General features: G+C 41.7%; 1 protein-coding gene across 2 annotated transcripts in view; it reads left to right on the forward strand.

The window, feature by feature from the left end:
* The window catches only part of srgap2 (SLIT-ROBO Rho GTPase activating protein 2), a 58,118-nt gene that overhangs the window by 2,217 nt on the left and 38,535 nt on the right, over window positions 1–17,366 (forward strand). Inside the window, exon 1 of one of the 2 annotated variants that reach the window (XM_076883928.1) lies at window positions 5,258–5,387. The exons of the other annotated variant lie outside the window; for it this stretch is intronic. The gene's annotated coding sequence lies outside the window, so the exon portion shown is untranslated. Of the gene's footprint in view, window positions 1–5,257; window positions 5,388–17,366 lie in introns of those variants that run through there. 2 annotated transcript variants of the gene reach the window in all.

Consider the following 17,366-nt stretch of genomic DNA (forward strand, 5'->3'; position numbering starts at 1 on the left):
TGTTTATGCCCAGCGGCACGTGTAAAGACTTTCTGTCTGTGCTGTTTTGTGGGCACTGTCTGCTGGGTTTGTCAGACTGCGGACTTAATGTTTGCCCATCGACCCTCTGCATTGATTCCTCCTGTCACTTACCTCACTGCTCCCCATCCTATCTAGAAGGAACTGATTATAGGGTAAATCTGTGCATCCTCATATCTATTTGAGGGGTGTGTGTGTGTAGAGATGCATCGAGATGCTGTCTCTTCTGTGACATTCCCAACAGCATGCCTTCACTACAGCCTGTCATTATCCTGTGTGCTGCTGCTAAAGACTCTCTTGTAGAAAGCATCAGGCAGCTCTCACTCTTTTTCTCTCTGTGTTTGCTAACGCGTGTCTGTCTTGTTTCCCAAATCTTCGCTAGATCCGCTCTACAAATTTCAGTCCTGCTAGCCAAGAAGGGCTCATGCGTACCTGCATGACTCTGCTATTATCAGGCAGAAGGGATAGACTTTACATGTCGCAGCCATGCACTGCAGCATCATGGGGAAAATGGATTTAAATCCTCCCCAGATGACATTCATGAAGCGCTGCAGCAAGAGAGGGAGAGGCATGAATGCTCACGCTCTCACTGATGAGTGTGCTTGACAGTGTTTGTCAAGCACACGGTGAATGGATTTCTACTGATTATTCTGGCTTATTAGCTACTATAAATTTGTGTTTGTGGCCTGTGGTTTATTGTTTCTACAGACTGGTCACACTTCTGCAGTATTGTCATACATACATACACTGATCATCTGTGCCATCATACTGTGTTCTAGCACAGTTGTTACTTGGTAGAAATAGAGATGGTATCCACGTGTTATGTAGTTTTAGTATTCCATGCAACATTAGGCAGTATTGGGCAGAAAAAGATGAAAAATCATCAAAAGCTCTGGTGAGATTTTGAGATTATTTGTTCCCTTTATATGGCTCAGTGTTTTAAAGCTTAAAATACACTCAGTAACTGGTGACTGTTTGACTTTTACAGATGGAAAATACTTGTATTTGACATTATGATTTGTAATGCTCTGTATTCTTTTGATTACCAAAAAATGATGTTGTGACTCGATACCACAGGCACGGCGATGTCAGTGGACGTGGTCACCTCATCTGTTGACAGGGTACCTGGATAAGGTTTTAAATGCACACCGGCGCTCGAATGCTGTCATCTCTTTGTCTTTGTTATTTCACACAGACAGAGTCCCGATATTCTAATATTGGATTCTGGCTGATGAAAGGAATTTTCCTACTTGGTTTGGAAGAGGGTGTGTGTGTGTGTATAAGTGCCTGAAGAGAGGCACACACACACACAGACAGATGTGCTGAGAAGTAAAAGACAGACAGAAAGAGAATCAGGAATGGAGAAAGAGGAAGAGAAAATACGACATATTTGCAGAGGGATAGAGAGGTTATGACTTCAGAGTATTGAGTTTTTTGGGAACCAAATAAAAAAAGCTGTGACTATTCACCAGCACTTTAAGTAGATCTTTCTATTGTAATTTTAAAAATCCACACATGTTTGCAGGCAGGTAAACGAGGGTTAGGGTGAAAGCCTGTAAATGTGTGTCGACCAAACACTAGAGAGCAACTTCCTATATTCCAGTGGCAGCCTTTAATATCAGGAGCAAGAAATATTTTAGTGGAAAATTAAGGTGTGCCGAGTCTTTTAACAGATGTTTCATTTTTCAAATGCGTTTTGGCTCAGCCCTTAAGCAGCTGTCCGGTGTTTTACACATCTGGGAATGTTAATAACTATCTGCCTTTGTTGCCACTGATCAATTTTGATTGGCCGTGGTGTTTTTGTGGTTTGCTGAAAAAAAATACAAAAAGGGTACGAGTGGCCATTCAATTTGACGTCGAACTGAATAATTGTTGCTGAGTTTTAGAGTAAATACTGAGAGACCCATTTAAAGAAACAGTATCCTTACTTTACTTACTTTTCCTAGCAGGCTAATAAGCTCAGTCATCTCTGCAAGTGTGATGTGCGTCTGTCTATGTGTACATATAAACTGCGTGTTTACGGTTGCCAGAGAAACATATGATTTAGGATAAATGGCTGCTTTCACTAGCACACAATAGGAAAGGTGGTGTCACAGCAAGAGGTTTTGTCTGCATGACTGTGGCTCTCTGTCTTTGTTTTATGTGAGGTTCTGTGCTTGGCCTGTATTTCTCTTTGCGACTCCATTGTTGTTGAGTGATGTTTATTTGAAGAGAAGGTGCAGGGACAGTGTGGAGATCTCTGTTTTGTCTTTATCCACGTTAAGGGGCAGAAGGAAAAGTGAAACGACACTTGAAACACTGACCCACTTTTGCAATGGCTTTCATATCAAATGGCTATGAACCAGGAATCAGGGTTAAGCTCTTAACTACTGCTTACTGACCAGTCAAGTTTAGTTGAAGGTCTTATAAACCATAGTAAGACACTGTAGGCCTTTTGGCGAATGTCTCCACCTTTTGGCTGTACTGCAGGAACATCAGGTCTAGACTCTTAAATGGTATGAACTTGCTGGGAAGCCAACATTTCAAACATTTAATTGTTCTATATGTCACATTTATTTTGTGGCATGGCAAGTGGAAAATGGAGAGTTCCAAGTTCTTTAGGCTACTGGACTTTATAAAAGATAGTTAAAGCCTACTTATGGTTTTAAATAATGTTTTCTTCCTCATATCTGTTATTTCAGTTGATAAACTGAGTCTGAAATAGTTATTATGTGTTACAAGAACATGTCTAGGTGTCATATCAGTTTAACAGTAAACAAAATTATAACCTGTTGCTTAATGCCAGGGAAGTGATAGCAATAATCTATTAACTCAGTCTGTGGTTTTTGGTGCTGTTTTCCTCATATTTGTTTAGGATTATAGTTTGCTCTTCTTTTGGCTCCTCATTCCTAGATTCTGAAAACCTGGGTTTACTCATTGACCTTATAACCAGTGTCATTTGACCATTTGGCGTGACTGTAGTTAAGTTTAGTTAAGTCAGATGATGAAAAGATATCCTGGTTGTAGAGCTGGGCGATATGAGATTTTTTCATATCACGATATGTTTTTTTCATTTCAGGCGATAACGATATCTATCACGATATAAGCCAAATAACTATATTTGTAAGATTTAAATGTGCCGTTGCTCACAAGTAAAATGTGAAATAATCAGCAGCTTGTTTTTATTTAAATATTTATTTCCCATAATAAGTTCAACAGATGTACTTAAGGAACATGAGACTTTTTCAGATAAATAAAGGCAAATATTGCAAACTACACAAAAGGCAGCCGCTAAAGCGTTTAAGTTTCAAAATAGAACAAACGAAACAGACTAAATTGTCAATTCCACTTAGAAACAAAATATTAATTCTAAAAATAAATCTTAGTTTGTTTTACAGAAGAACAGACAAAACTGACTAACTTTTGTCAATATCAAATAAACTGAGAACTAAAAGGAAATTCTCAATCTCTCCTTGTTGTATAGCTGAGCTTTTCAAACAGTTTTAACAGTTACTTTAGTCTGACAAAAGCCGAATGATGAATTAGCGCTTCCAGTCAGAGACTGAGGCTACGTCCACACGTACACGGGTATTTTTGAAAACGGAGATTTTCCGTTTTCGTTTTAAAAAATAATCCCGTCCACACATAAAGGCAGAAATGAAGGAAAACGCTGCTATGAACATGCCAAAGCAGCAGGTGGCGCTAGATTCCTAACCGTGCAGAAATGTTGGCCAATCAGAAGTCTAGAAGCCTCGGTGGGAAAAGTAAACAAAGCTGGGGCATAGAAGCAGAACCGAGTCTTATGTGTGGACGGACAGTAACTGTGTGTATATGTAAGCAAACACTGCAGAGAGTAGGATTAACAGTATTGTAGAAATTCATTTCACCGAAACAATAACGTGGCGCACAGTGTGACGCATGCACCAGTTTATTGTATTTCCAGACTTGCTTTCGGCACAATTTACAGTGCACGCTACTCTGTTTTTTGTCAGACTTGAAATAGCCGAAATACCTTCAAACTACGGAACTTCTATGGCTCTTCCGTTTGACAATCTCTCCGGCGTTGGAACCATCATCTGTTTTCTCTTCGGTCACGCTCGGTTGATTTTTCTAGTCGGCACACTCATTTCCTCCATTACCCGCTGGCTGCTTCCCAAACAAACACACGTGCGGCTTGGCACTTGTGCTGTACGTAACAAGTCACGCGACGTGACGCTGCGGCTGTGATTGGTTCGGCTCTGCGCTACTTAGTTTGGATTGGCTGACCTTTTTTTTTTTTTTTTTTTGAGGACAAGAGCGGCGAGGTCTATCGCGATAGCTTAATTTCTCTATCGAGTAAAAGTTATATCACGATACATATCGTTATCGTTCTATCGCCCAGCTCTACCTGGTTGTGTTGAACTTGTTTGCAGCACAGGCCCTGTTTGTGGGTGTGTGGTTGTGAGGACGAGGAAAAGCTTCATGTGTGTGATCTTTTTAACAACGTCTGGCTAACTAGAGCTTGACTGCATTGACTTAGTGGTGCAATTATCAACCGTGAGTCAGTCACACAAGTCTCTAACATTATTTGGCGTATCCTGTGTCAGTGTTTGTGTGTGTGTTTATTTATCAGTGTGTGTTGGTATAATGGGGCAGAGGAGGGGGGCCTTGGATTTGAATGTTGTATTGTAAGCTGACTAAAAATGCTGACAGAGCTTAAAATAATCACTCAGGAAGGATGTTTGTGTGCAACTTAGGTTTCGGAGGCCGGGACACACAGGAATCATACAGGAGTGTGTGAAGCTTCCTGTTTGGACCCATGGCTTTGTGTTTGGGCAAAGGAAACGAATGTCTTTCATGCACACACATATGCTGTGACCGTGATTCATGCGTGAGGGTCGTTTTCCCTGCAGTTACCGTATTTGCCTTTCATCATATAAAAGAACGGAGAGAAAGATTTTTAAAAACAAGTTTATATATTTAAATATATATATATATATATATATATATATATATATATATATATATATATATATATATTAGGGGTGCAACGATATTCGTATCGATATTGAACCGTTCGATACAGTGCTTTCGGTTCGGTAGGCATATGTATCGAACAATACAACATTTGTAATTTATTTTATCAATTTTCCTTCTGACGATGCTGTCTGTGTTGAGCGCTCAGTGAATCTGCATTCGACTACTCCGCCTAGGCTCGACAGTGCAGCCTAGGCGGAGTAGTCGAATGCAGATTCACTGAGCGCTCAACACAGACAGCATAGTCAGAAGGAAGAGCGCAGGGCAAGCTAGCGAGACAGAAGTTAAGCTCTCCTTGTAACAGGCAAATTGAACCTCATTCAGATCTGGCGTTTGGAATTATTTTGGTTTTCATGTGACGTATGACCCTGAAGGTAAGCGAGTCATGGACTAAAGTAAAACAGTATGTTGGATGTGCCATGCAATGCTCAATTACATTGGTGTGAACTAGTGTGTTAGCGCAGTTAGCTCCTTAACGTGTTGGCCGTCTAGCCCCATGCACGGAGCGATCGGCGGTAGCTCGTTAACGGAGATTTGCCGTGTTGTGGCGTTAAGGTCATTTCAACGAGATTAACCTGAAAGCACTAGTGGGAACACAACGAATATGACTGCACATTTACTCCGACATCATCCTAGTGCAAAGACAAATACAACAAGCATGCTACTAACTTTAGCCGAGTCATTTAGACAGCTGTTAGCACATGATTCTCCTTATATGTTTAATATGCTGCTGAGAATATAGCCCAGAAGAAGCGGATAGTATAGCTTTTATTTTGGAAAGAGACATTTCTCTGTAATAAACTCTCTTTTCCAAAGATGAGTGATTCCTCAATCAGATACAGGGCTCGCAATATCGCTAGCCCGACGTCCCGGAGCTAGCGATCTTTTCAGTCGGGCTACCAAAATCTATCTCTGCCCTGCCCGTCGGGCTATTGTAGGAAAAATATATATCAATGCTTTTGCATTCTTTCAGAAATGTAGCTGGGTAATTATGTCATTGGCATCGGTGAGCCACTGTCAATATGTGACATATTGAAGTCGCGTTTGAATTTGCGCTTGTTTTTTTGCTTTCACTTTGCAATCGTGCGAACTGTGTATAGAGAGCGACAGCACTGATCTGTGAGTGATGATAATTTGTGCACCAATTCCTCTGACATCGTCTTATTAATCGTTAGCTTACTATGCAAACATGACAAGTGAAATCTCCCGCAGCAAGCTTAAACATGTGAGAGGTTGATCACGCAGAGAATCGCTGAGCTTATGTGAGTGCGTGTGTAAAAGCATTTCAGTTCTGCTGAGCCAAATAAGACAGGTCAGGGTGAAGAAGTGACAGCCAAAGAAAAGCTTACCACAAAACGGAGAAGTTATGACAAATCAGACTATAAGGCAAAAAGAAAGTGCAGCTTTATGGTTTCATGGACAAAAGAATTTCTGTGGCTGCAATATGACGAGCTAAATAACCAGGGCTGCACATAAGTGGTCCGCAGGTGCGCATTCGCTGTCAAAATAAAAAACACGCACAAGGGTTAGGGTTAAATTTAAAAACTGTACTTTTGAGTTAAAATATATATTTATAATTTTAATAAATGACAAATTAAAAATGCATGAACATTTTTTTTGTATCGAAAAAATATCGAACCGTGACACCAAAGTATCGAACCGAACCGTGAATTTTGTGTATCGTTGCACCCCTAATATATATATATATATATATATATATATATATATATATATATATCTCAGTTCTCTTTGCAAAGTCACAATAGAACAATGTGTTCCAAACCAGGTGTCCCACTGTCCTTTCAGTTCTGTGTGTGGGACAGTGCGCAGTAGCAGTCGTCTTGTGCCATGTCAGCGGCAGACATAACATGGCTGAAAAATCGCATTGATTTTCTGTTCCCGTTTGCGTGTCTGCTTCCCCATTCTTCACTATTCAGTATGACAATTTACTGTGAGGCTCCTGCGGCACCTGAGAGAAAACACACAGCATTAAATTGACTAACTCTGTAAGTGCTGATCTGGCCTCCTTCAGTGCAGACACACACAAATGTAAACACAGATCACTAGTAAGTGAGTGTTTTGTTGCGATGTGGACCGAGATGTCTCACTGACGACGCAGTCGATTGCTGAGAGATAAAAGAGAAATGTCTGTTTCTTACCTGGTGCAGTAGCAGATCTAAGATGTGACAGCTCATCAGAGAGATGATGACATGTACGGTGCTTTAAAGTGAATGATAAACACAAGAAATAAAATAGCTGTTAGAGGGGCCAAGTGGGTAAGGACAGAGGTCATTTAGTCATCTAGATGACTGCTGTTAACTACTGCCAGATGTTCCAGATGCAAGGATTGGGTAACAGATGTTGTGTTTGCCCTGGTTGGCTACTCCCGACAGTTTGGCTGATACCCCTATACAAGGCCAACAGTGCTGAGGCATGCTGTGATTGGCTGAAATCTTCCCTCCCTCTTTTCAGGTGCCTCTGCTTTTTTTATTTGAAGAGCTGCTTGTGTGTGTGTGCGTGTGCACGTGTGTTTGCACATGTGTGTTTGGGTGCACCTGTTTGTCTGGTCAATATGTTGCCTCGTTTGTGACATTTTTGAAACATGTGGAAGCTATTTGTTCATGCAGAACACACACACACACACACACACACACACACACACAGATGAAGCCTTGCAGACTTTGTTGTTACCTGCTGTAGATTTTGTTTTTGCATAATTTCAACTGTAGCATTCCACCCAGACAGTTGGTTTTTGTAAGCTGATGAAGCTGAACAGTGTTGTGTTGGAGAAGTTACTACTTGCCTATGTTTGTGCGTGTGCAGGCAATACGTTTCAAATCCTTTTTTTAATATTGATCTGCTTTGTTTTTTTTATTGCTGTATCATATATTTCCAAGAAACTCAACAGATAAACTTTCTGTAGATAAAATGACCAGATGGAAGCGCTCGATTGTGGCTGATACTGAAATTACTAGATATGCAATCGGTGTCGAATCATACTTCATTACAAACCAGTAAATCTGTCTTTTTTAAACCAGAGATATGGAGTAGATGGTTACCTTAGAATAAAACAGCTGGCATGTATTAGTTGCAATAAAAGATTTCCGCAAATATCTACTTCCTCTTTTCTACAGATGTGCTGCTGGTAGTGGTGCCTAAGCTGGAATAAGTTCCTAACATTTCTTTAAAAAACAAAACAAAACACAGTCACAAAAAGACATATTTAAACACAACTATTTCATGATGAGCTTATTTGTACAGACCTGAAACGGTGCAACATCGCATAACCATTCCTCTGTAAACAATCTAACCCCTGAGGTATGATAGCAATGAAAAAGCTACAGGTACAATTCCACTTTGCAAAGCAAGAAAAGTTATATATCTTATCATTTGTCTTTTTTGTTTAATTTTATAAAAGCAAAATAAAAAACAAGCCTCAGATAAGCAAGCTTTTCCTAACGAGAATGCCCAGGAAGGACCTTGATGAAGGAGATTCAGTAAACAGGAGCCAGAACAACATTTCATTTTGTAATTATTTTTCAACCAGGATGCAACATCTTGACATCCAAACAATGATTACTGTGGGTCAGAATGTTTGCTTGTGTACACGCTCTGAAGCAAAAGGCTCTTTTCAGTATTTATCAGTTTGCTAAAGGTTTTTTTTTTTTTTTTATTTGCTCTCCATCCACCCATCTGTCCATTTTCTTTCACTCAACCAATTCAAGGTCATGTAGAGGCTGCAACCTTTGCCACCTGTCATAGGGCAAAAGGCAGTGTATACCCTGGCCTTTTTGCAGGGTTTTTTTGTCTCTAAATAATCAAAATCTAGAGGAAAAAGGCGAGACATGTTCCCCAGAGCCCAAGTTAATCCAAGTAATAGTTCATTTTTGCATAAAAGACCAAAATCGAGTCAAACCAAGTTCTTGATTACAGATGTTTGTAGAATCACATCAGCCAGTGTGAATGTGCATGTTACCCAAGCACCTTTGAGGTATTGACCTCTGTTTGGGTGCCTCTTTGCAGGTTTACTTTCTTTATCTGCCACACATAGCACCAGCAGAGCAGTCAATAACAGCCCCCCCAACACACACACCTTTTTTTCCAAATTGTACTTCCAGTTTTCACAAGTTTCACAAGACCACTGTGAAAGGCAAAGGCAAATGTTTACCCCCCCTTTAAATTATTTTGCTCTCCTTGCTCTTTCTCATGATGTTTGTCAGCAGTGATGAAATGTGATGCACACACATTTTCAACACACCTCCTATGGCAGCTTAAACCTATAATCATCACTTTATGATTACAGCACACGGACTGTGCGTGCATGAGCCTCACTACCGGACACTGACTCGCAACCAGCTGAGAGAGAGAGAGAGAGGATGTGTGTGTGTGTGTGTGTGTGTGTGTGAGAACATCTTTAAGAACAGAGGGATCTATATAAAGCTGAGCACGCAAAAAACAAAGCCCGCTCATATCCTCTATAAAACAATCGATTGGGGGGGGGGGGGGGGAAGACATCCAGCTGTAAATAAATAGGGGGGAGGCAGAAAGAAAGGAGAGAAAACACAACAGTAGGTTGGATAACACTCCCAAGGGATGCTAGAGGAAACAGGTTGTGTTTGAACAGCTCTCATACTGACCAGAGAGCAGGAGAAGAAAAAAGCAAGGGTTCTAACCGTGGAGGGGGGGAAAAGGAGCAGGGCTGGGAAGAAGGAGAATTAGGTGAAAGAAGAGGAGGAGGGATCTGCATGAGGGCTGAATAGCAAAGGATTGTGAAGAAAAAAAGTGAAGAAACCCCACTAGACTGTAAGATCCATCTGCTTACCTCAATAAGCGTGTGTGTCTAGTATGCACACTTATTAGCCTTTTCACTCCCCATCTCCATATCTCTTGCCTCTCCTTCCCCCTCCATCAGCAGCTTTTCTCAGCACGTAGGCAGAGTTGGTTGCTAGGGTTACTGAATTGCCCCCATTTTTCTAGGTTTGTGAGGAGCTGAGGGAAAATGTGAAAGAATAATGTAGGTTTGCCTAGCCTGTAGGGTCTGGTTAATCAGGTTACTCCTATACACATACACACACCCTGGTTCCATTCTGAACCTTCAGACCTCAGTCCTTTCAGGGGGTTTTTTCTCTTGCTTTGCATCCTTGTGCTTTGTGTTTTCTCTCATCTGCTGCCTTTATTCCCTCTTTTCATTTCTCTCTTTCTGCACAGTGTTACTGCTGTTTCCTCATCTCCCTCTGGCTCCCTCTTCCCATCAGTTTTTTTTTAAGCGGGGAAATTATTAAAGCCTGAGGTTGTGTTTTAAACCTGCATTAAGATCAAACACTGTAAATCGGTAGTAGTAGTAATAGGGGGTGGATGAGTTTTACAGGTACCAAGGAGAGAATTTCAGTATTGTGACAAGTGTCTGTGTGTTGGAACAGAGCAATCGCGGCACTTTGGCACTCGCCATTCGGGTTCACACCTCTCCTAATGCTGTTTTAATGAAGCCATTCATCACCCTTTCTCTCTGAAACTCCACACACGGACACGCTGATGCCCACACAAACATACACACACAGCCTCTTCCTCTCTCTTTTCTTCGGTATAACCGAGTGTGAGAACACAGAGTTCTTCCCCCTGCTATGTGAACCTGTTCTATTTTAGTTTTTCCCAGCGTCAGAGCTCCTCCGATGGAGATTAGTCCCCTCTTGTAGGCTTGTTTAAAGTGCTGATTCCTAGCTTTGGTTTAAATCTACTGTTGTGTGGGAATACTGTCGTTTTCTTTCCCACAGTCAATACATAATTTTTTGCTAGCATCATGATAAAAAAAATGTTTAGGGGGTAGGTTGCTGCTCTGAAGAGGGAGCATCCCCTGCTCTCTGATCCTTAGAACACAAAAAGCCAGCCCTCACATTTAGGCCCCTTGCCCCACACTCAGACCATATGCACCACCTCTACAGACAAACACTCGCTTTACTTAAACAGTGTTTTGGCTGAATGGCTCGCATTTTGAGTTAGCTGGTTTTTAGGAGCAGGAAATAGATGTGTCAATTAAACTCTGCCTTAAACTTTTATTGCATCATTGCGCGCAACTCATTACAGCGGGCTCTGCTTTGCCGGTAAGGAAACATGGCTGCATGTGAGTAGGAAGCAACCACAAAGGCTAAAGGCTCATTTGCTTTTTCTGCATGACACAGCGGGGGTCGATCTCTCCCACAGTCATCCGACCAATCTGGGAATGTAGCTCTGGTGCCCTCCGGGTTTGGTTAACATGTGTGACGTTTCTATAGCGAAACACTGTATGAGCAAAAAATACTGGAGTCTTAATCTTTGAATTCAGGTGTTTTCAGTCCCAATGACACAGGTGTGTAAAAGCGCCCAGACATGCTGTCTGACTTTACACACAATTGTGAAAGAATGGGCTGTTGCAAAGAGTTCGTTGAATTGGAGCGTTGTTCTGTAATAGGATGCCACTATTGCAACAAGTCACTTCATGAAATTTCCTCCCTCCAGCTGTAAGTGGTGTTACTGCAAAGTGGAAGAGTTCAGGAACCCGTGTATCCCGGGCAAACAAATGTAAACCTTTGACCAGTCAAGTTTTTGAATGTGGTCCAGCGTGGTTCAAACACACCTTCTAGGATGTGCATTGTTTAATCACTCTCCAGCCTTATTTCAGGTACACTCGTGGGGGTGTGGTTGTATTAACACCTCTGATTGCTTACCTTGCAGAATGCATCTATATATTTGTATTAGTAAGACGTGTCGGTGCTGGTGCCAGGCCTGGAGTGGATGACCCACCCTAAAATGTGGTTTACCTTGAGTACACGTTGTCCTACAGCTGTCAGAGGCTAGAGGCAGAAGCACATATACCATACCTAAGGTCTGATATTTATCTGAATGCAGGAGCTGTAGCTGACTGTCACTGAGCATGGCCAGGGGGCAATACTCTGTGTGTACCTGTAAGAAGAGCTTGCTTATATGTGCTCTTCACGTGTTTAAGTGTGGCTGGCTGTGGGCTGTGGAGTACAGTTGATACAGACAATAATCGCATACACTGATTTGCCATTTGTATTGTTGACTTATGCAACCAGATGCCATTTAACACAAATGCCCTGCAATCATTTGACTGTGTAGCCACAGTCAGTTTTTTATTGATTCTGTGGTAGACGTGTGTTCGTTCAGGCTGGAGTTAGATGCTTTGCATGACGGGGCTTGGGGGAAATGCAGCGTGTTTTGATGTATGGCTATGGGATTTGTTGAAAAACAATTTGTGAACCATTATTTTTTCCAAAACTGATTGTAGTTCATTTCTCACTCTTGTCAGACTAGATGTTATTTATATTTTAGTGCTGCTTTTTTCCCTTTGTAAGTGGTTTAAACAGGGTGTTTTGAAGAATCCCGCATCATACAGTCAGGCGTGTTTTGAAGCTGCAGTGATGCAACTGCAAATTATTAGCCAGAAGAAAAATATCTGGGCCTGGGTCTAATTTAAAGAAAAATAGAAGAACAAACCCCCCAAAACATGCACATAAGTTAAAGCTAGTGACTTTGCCCTATTTTTGTTTATTAAAGGAGAAGTATCCCCTCATGAAGAAAGTTGGAAGCAGCAGAATACTGAGTTAAAGTTTAAAGTGTAGGCGAGAACATGACTTGGATATTTTTAGGGGAAGCAATGACTGTCATATTGTCATTAAACAAGCATCGTAGGTGGTTAAAGTATGATGTGGTGACCCCTTCAGTATGCGCTGCTGTATTCCTCTATTGAGGCCTGTGATTGATAGTGAAGACTTTTTTGCTGGCATCGCTCTCCTTGTGCACCAGGCTCATAGTAGTGTGTAAAGACCATGTGCTGGCCTATCACCGTGGGATACCTCTCTCAGATTACCGCCTTCACCCATCCCCTGACCTTCCCACTGCTGCTTCCTCCCCCTTCACATTCCGACTCAGCCCATGTGCTTCAAACAGAGTGGAAACGGGAACATCCCACCCCTCATACGTGTGCACACACTCATTCCTATTGTGCAGTGGCGCATGCAGGACAGGGGCTGGAGTGGGTCTCCATATAACTTTCCATACAGATAATATACCGTGTGTACTATAATAGAAGTTGTTTTTCACATGTATTACAGCCCTGAACTTGTCTAGACAGCACCTGGTGAAGTTGTACTTGGGAATGCAAACATCTGAATCAATCAGGCTGGATGTTATTGGTCTGCACTGACAGCTCTCTAGTACAAAGAGTGCATCGTGTCTGATTGAGCCCACGTGGGAGTAGAGCAGGTAACTGTCCTGAGAACTCACAGTGTTCACAGGTGTCATGCGTCCTGCCTCCTGACTAAATTCAAATGGAAGCAGTGAGGATCCAGAATACATGTAGAAGCTCTTGTGTTCTACATCTGAGAGATAATGCCTGGACCTGATTCTCTCGAGGTCTGTGATAATGGTTTATGTCTAAGAGACAGAAGTAGGGAGTCAGCCTCTGCTTGGATCTGTGCAAAACTGAAAATTGAGACCAGGAGGTTTAAAAAAAGCTATCCAAAAACCCAAACAAAAAATTCAGTAATGAAAAGCCCTGAAATTCTGGATGACAGAGATTTTGCCAAAGAAAACCTAAAGGCGGGGGGAAGATGAAGGATGTCCTTCAGCACAGAGAACCTTCCCATCAATCACTTCAGCACATTTGTGGCATAGCTGTTTGACACAAGCATGTTCTTGTGACCTCTATCCCTTTTCTCTTCTTCTTTTTCCCTCAGTAACTTGCTTCACCCACATCTCTTTGTTTTCTTTCTGTCTGAGGGCAGTGTTGCGTGGTAAAGGTTGCTGTCCATAACACATATCTACACAGGCATTCTCTGTAATGTAAAGGCTGAAGTGGGAGGCAGGCAAGTGACTCAGTGTGAGTGGGGCTCTTGTCATGTGTCGTTGGTATTCCCTCTAAAGAATGCAGAGGAGAGTTTCCCAGCCTGGAATGGTGGATTCCTTCTTGCTGAGTCTGAGTATGAATGTGGACCAAGAGGAGTCATTATGGTCGCGTCGCTTTGCACATTTATTGTACCGTTAGCTTTATCTTTTCTTTTTTTAAAGATCCTGTCGATAAATTGTGGCATCCCAGAAAGTTTTATGCAGACAGATGTGCATTAGGACTTAAGTGCTGGTTAATTTGGCAATAACTTTTAATAACCTACATTCAAGAGTTCACTTGAAAATGTGCCACCTAGATTGGCTATTTTGAGTATCCAAACCAACAACAAGTCACAACTGTTACAAGTATTGTATTATACAACTCCAACTGCAAAACAAAAGTTGGGATGTAATGTAAAATGTAATTAAAAACACATTTCCAATAATTTGCAAATCTCTTAAACCTGTATTTTATTCATAAGAGAACAAATAAAACATATCTGACGTCTAAACTGAGACATTTTACTATTCAATGAGAAATATGAGCTCAGTGTACGAGTTTAAAAAAGAGCGTCTTTGAAAGGCAGAAACATGGGCAGACATTCAGAAATCTGTAAAACTGTATCCTTAAAATTGTGGCATAACTTCACAATAATGGTCCTAAGTGTAAAACTGCAAAGACTTTGAATGTGTCATTATCTACAGTACATATTCTCATCAAAAGATAGAACATGAAGAAATCTCTGTGCAAATGGCAAGGCTAAAAATCAAAATCAGACGAATGTGATCTTCGAGCTCTCAGGCTGCACTGCATTAAAAACAGGCGTGAGTGATTGTATCATAGAAATCACTGGAAGACCTCTAAATGGATCTAGTTCATGCAGCCCTGTGTGGCCACTTTCCCATCTGGAAGGGCATTGTCAATGCTGAAAGACTTCTACTGGTTTTAGAGCAACGTACGCTCCCATCCAGGAAAGAGCTTGCATATTTCAGCAAGGTAAACTCGACAGTGTTTCTCACCGTCTGTTCCTGATGCTGTACTTTTTAAAGACAGCTGATAGTTATGTTAAATATACAAAAACTGTAGTTAATGAGCCATGACAGGCAACAGCATGTGGAAATCCAGTAAAACCAAGGAATAACAGGCGGGTACAATTTTTTTTGTGCAGTAAAGCCGCTATTGTATCACCACACAGCACGTTGACACTTACCACCCATTGTTCAGTGCCTTTGTTACCGAAAACAGCCAGGAAGCCTTACAGTATGTGTGAGTCAGGTCCCTGGCTGTATCCCTCTCCATTGTGTCCTGCTTTGCTGGTGATGACAATGATAGCCACTGTCCTCTGATTGAAATACATCGTCAACATAGCTTACATAGCTACATGGTCCATATGCACGCAGTGCAGCTGGCCTCAGCGCAGCTTCTACAGCAGCGAGGCCATTTTGAATTCATGAATTATTTAGTTGTTTCTTGTGCAAGAGGGAGAATGTGTCTGATTTCTAAAAAGGAGGGGGGTTGGAGGGCCTGTGATTCTCTCTTTCTCTCTCTTTTTTTCTTTTTTTGTGAAGGAGTAAGAAAAAGGGAGCTCTCCTCTGTAGTGAGTGAGGGAGGAGTGTGTGCCTGGTATCTGGGAGCTGAAGAGCCAGAACAGCAGGACTCCGTTAGATCAAACAGGCTTCCACTGCGGATAAGAACGAGGACCTGGCAGGGAGACAGAAAAAACATGAGCAGGGAAGGGATAAAGCAAAGTAAGAAGACTGCTCTTTGTAGTATTTCAAGCTAATGAGAACTGCCAAATAATAAACGGTCCTAATGAGCATCTTATTTGCTTTGTGTACCTTGTGGCTTACTCCTAATACTCTGTCTGAGTCTGCTATTGCAAGTTTAGAACAGGTGTTGACCACATTCCTACCTCTGTTCTGCTGCAACCCTTGACCTTTTTGTTTTCCTGACAGCCACAGACTGTCCCTGGGGATCTGCTCCCATCTCTGGAGCCCATCCGGTTGTCAAGCATTAACGTCATGGTATCTTTTCCAGGTGACTCTACGTATATGAGCAGGCATGTTTATGGTACACTGGGAGATTACACTGAAAGTGCTCCTTCTTCTCATCCTTTAACTCATAGTCATCATCAATAATTCAGCTACACTTGCAGGACACAGCTCTGTGTTTTTGGTCTTAACCTTCCCTGTAGGTTCCCCTGTATTTATCTATGGCTTTTTAGACTATTACTGTACACCTATTTTGTTTCTTTCCATCCCCTCTCCCATTCTACTCAGTTTTGTCTTTAGAGTCTTGCTGTCAAGTTTACACCAAAGCTCTCAAATCTCTCACTCTTACTTATATTAGTATCTTATTTTCCCTTCTTCTCTCCCATGGTTTTCTTTTGCTTTTGTTGTGTTTAAAAAAGAAAAAGTCAGGGATTTTATTCCATCCCCTCCCTTCTTTTCCCACCTCTGTGCTTTTCTTTTCTTTTTTTTAAAAATCTTGTCAAGGCAGTTTTTTGGGGGCCGGAGAAAAGTCTGTTAAGGGGAGCTAAGAGGAAAGGGTGTGGCCACCCACACTGCGGTACTCTATTGTGTTGCAGTGATTCCACCATGTCCTCTCTCTGATAAACACACATGACATCACGCACAAAATTGAACACACACTCAGTGCAGAGCCACTGACCTCGTGTTCCACTCTCCACTCACTCAAGAGGTATATTCTCTCTTGGTATCAGGGCTGTCCATTCCTGAGCACAGATAGCTTTGTTTTCTGTCATGTGTTTGAAACTCACTAGATAGCAGACTTCCAAAGTGTCAAAGGGCAGAAAGCATGAGAAAGTTGACCAGTCGCATTTAACCACAGGGCCGAAAACAACTGGCAGTTTAATCAAAAAATCTGACACTTCCAGAAGTTTATCTCGTCACTGTCTCTCCTCCTCGGGGAAGTCACCGCTCGGGGTCAGCTACCGAGAGGCGATCCTCTGCTCAGCGTCTTGCTTATACACATTTCAGTGGACGTTTACTTGCTTTTATTGAGGATTCAACACAGACATGAAGTTTAATCATTAAGGCTGTCTTCACACTAATAGCAAGTGTGTGGGTTGGGACATGTTATTGAAGGTACTGAGGGAAAACAGAACTTGGAAGTCCAGTTTTAATCATGCATCCATGAATGTGAAGCCTCATGAGAAGGGACACCACTGCTCAGCAGGTTCTACTTATTTTGACCAGCAGTCCTCATATGTATCAAAGTAGATATAATTTTCTCCTTTGTCTTTTTGGACCTGTAAGTTAGAATAGTCCATAATAAGTGTAAGAGCTTTCAATCCACAGCCTGTCCAGATGGGTAGGTGAAGACTAGCAGACCAGCAACACAACTGGCTCAAGACCTAGCGTAGCAAATTAAGGAAATACAACTAACACAAAGGCTACAGAGACTCATGTTTGTACAATCCCAGAATATTGCATTTGGTCAGTGATCCTAG

The sequence above is a fragment of the Maylandia zebra genome, linkage group LG5 (assembly GCF_041146795.1).
Source record: "Maylandia zebra isolate NMK-2024a linkage group LG5, Mzebra_GT3a, whole genome shotgun sequence".
NCBI lineage: Eukaryota > Metazoa > Chordata > Actinopteri > Cichliformes > Cichlidae > Maylandia > Maylandia zebra.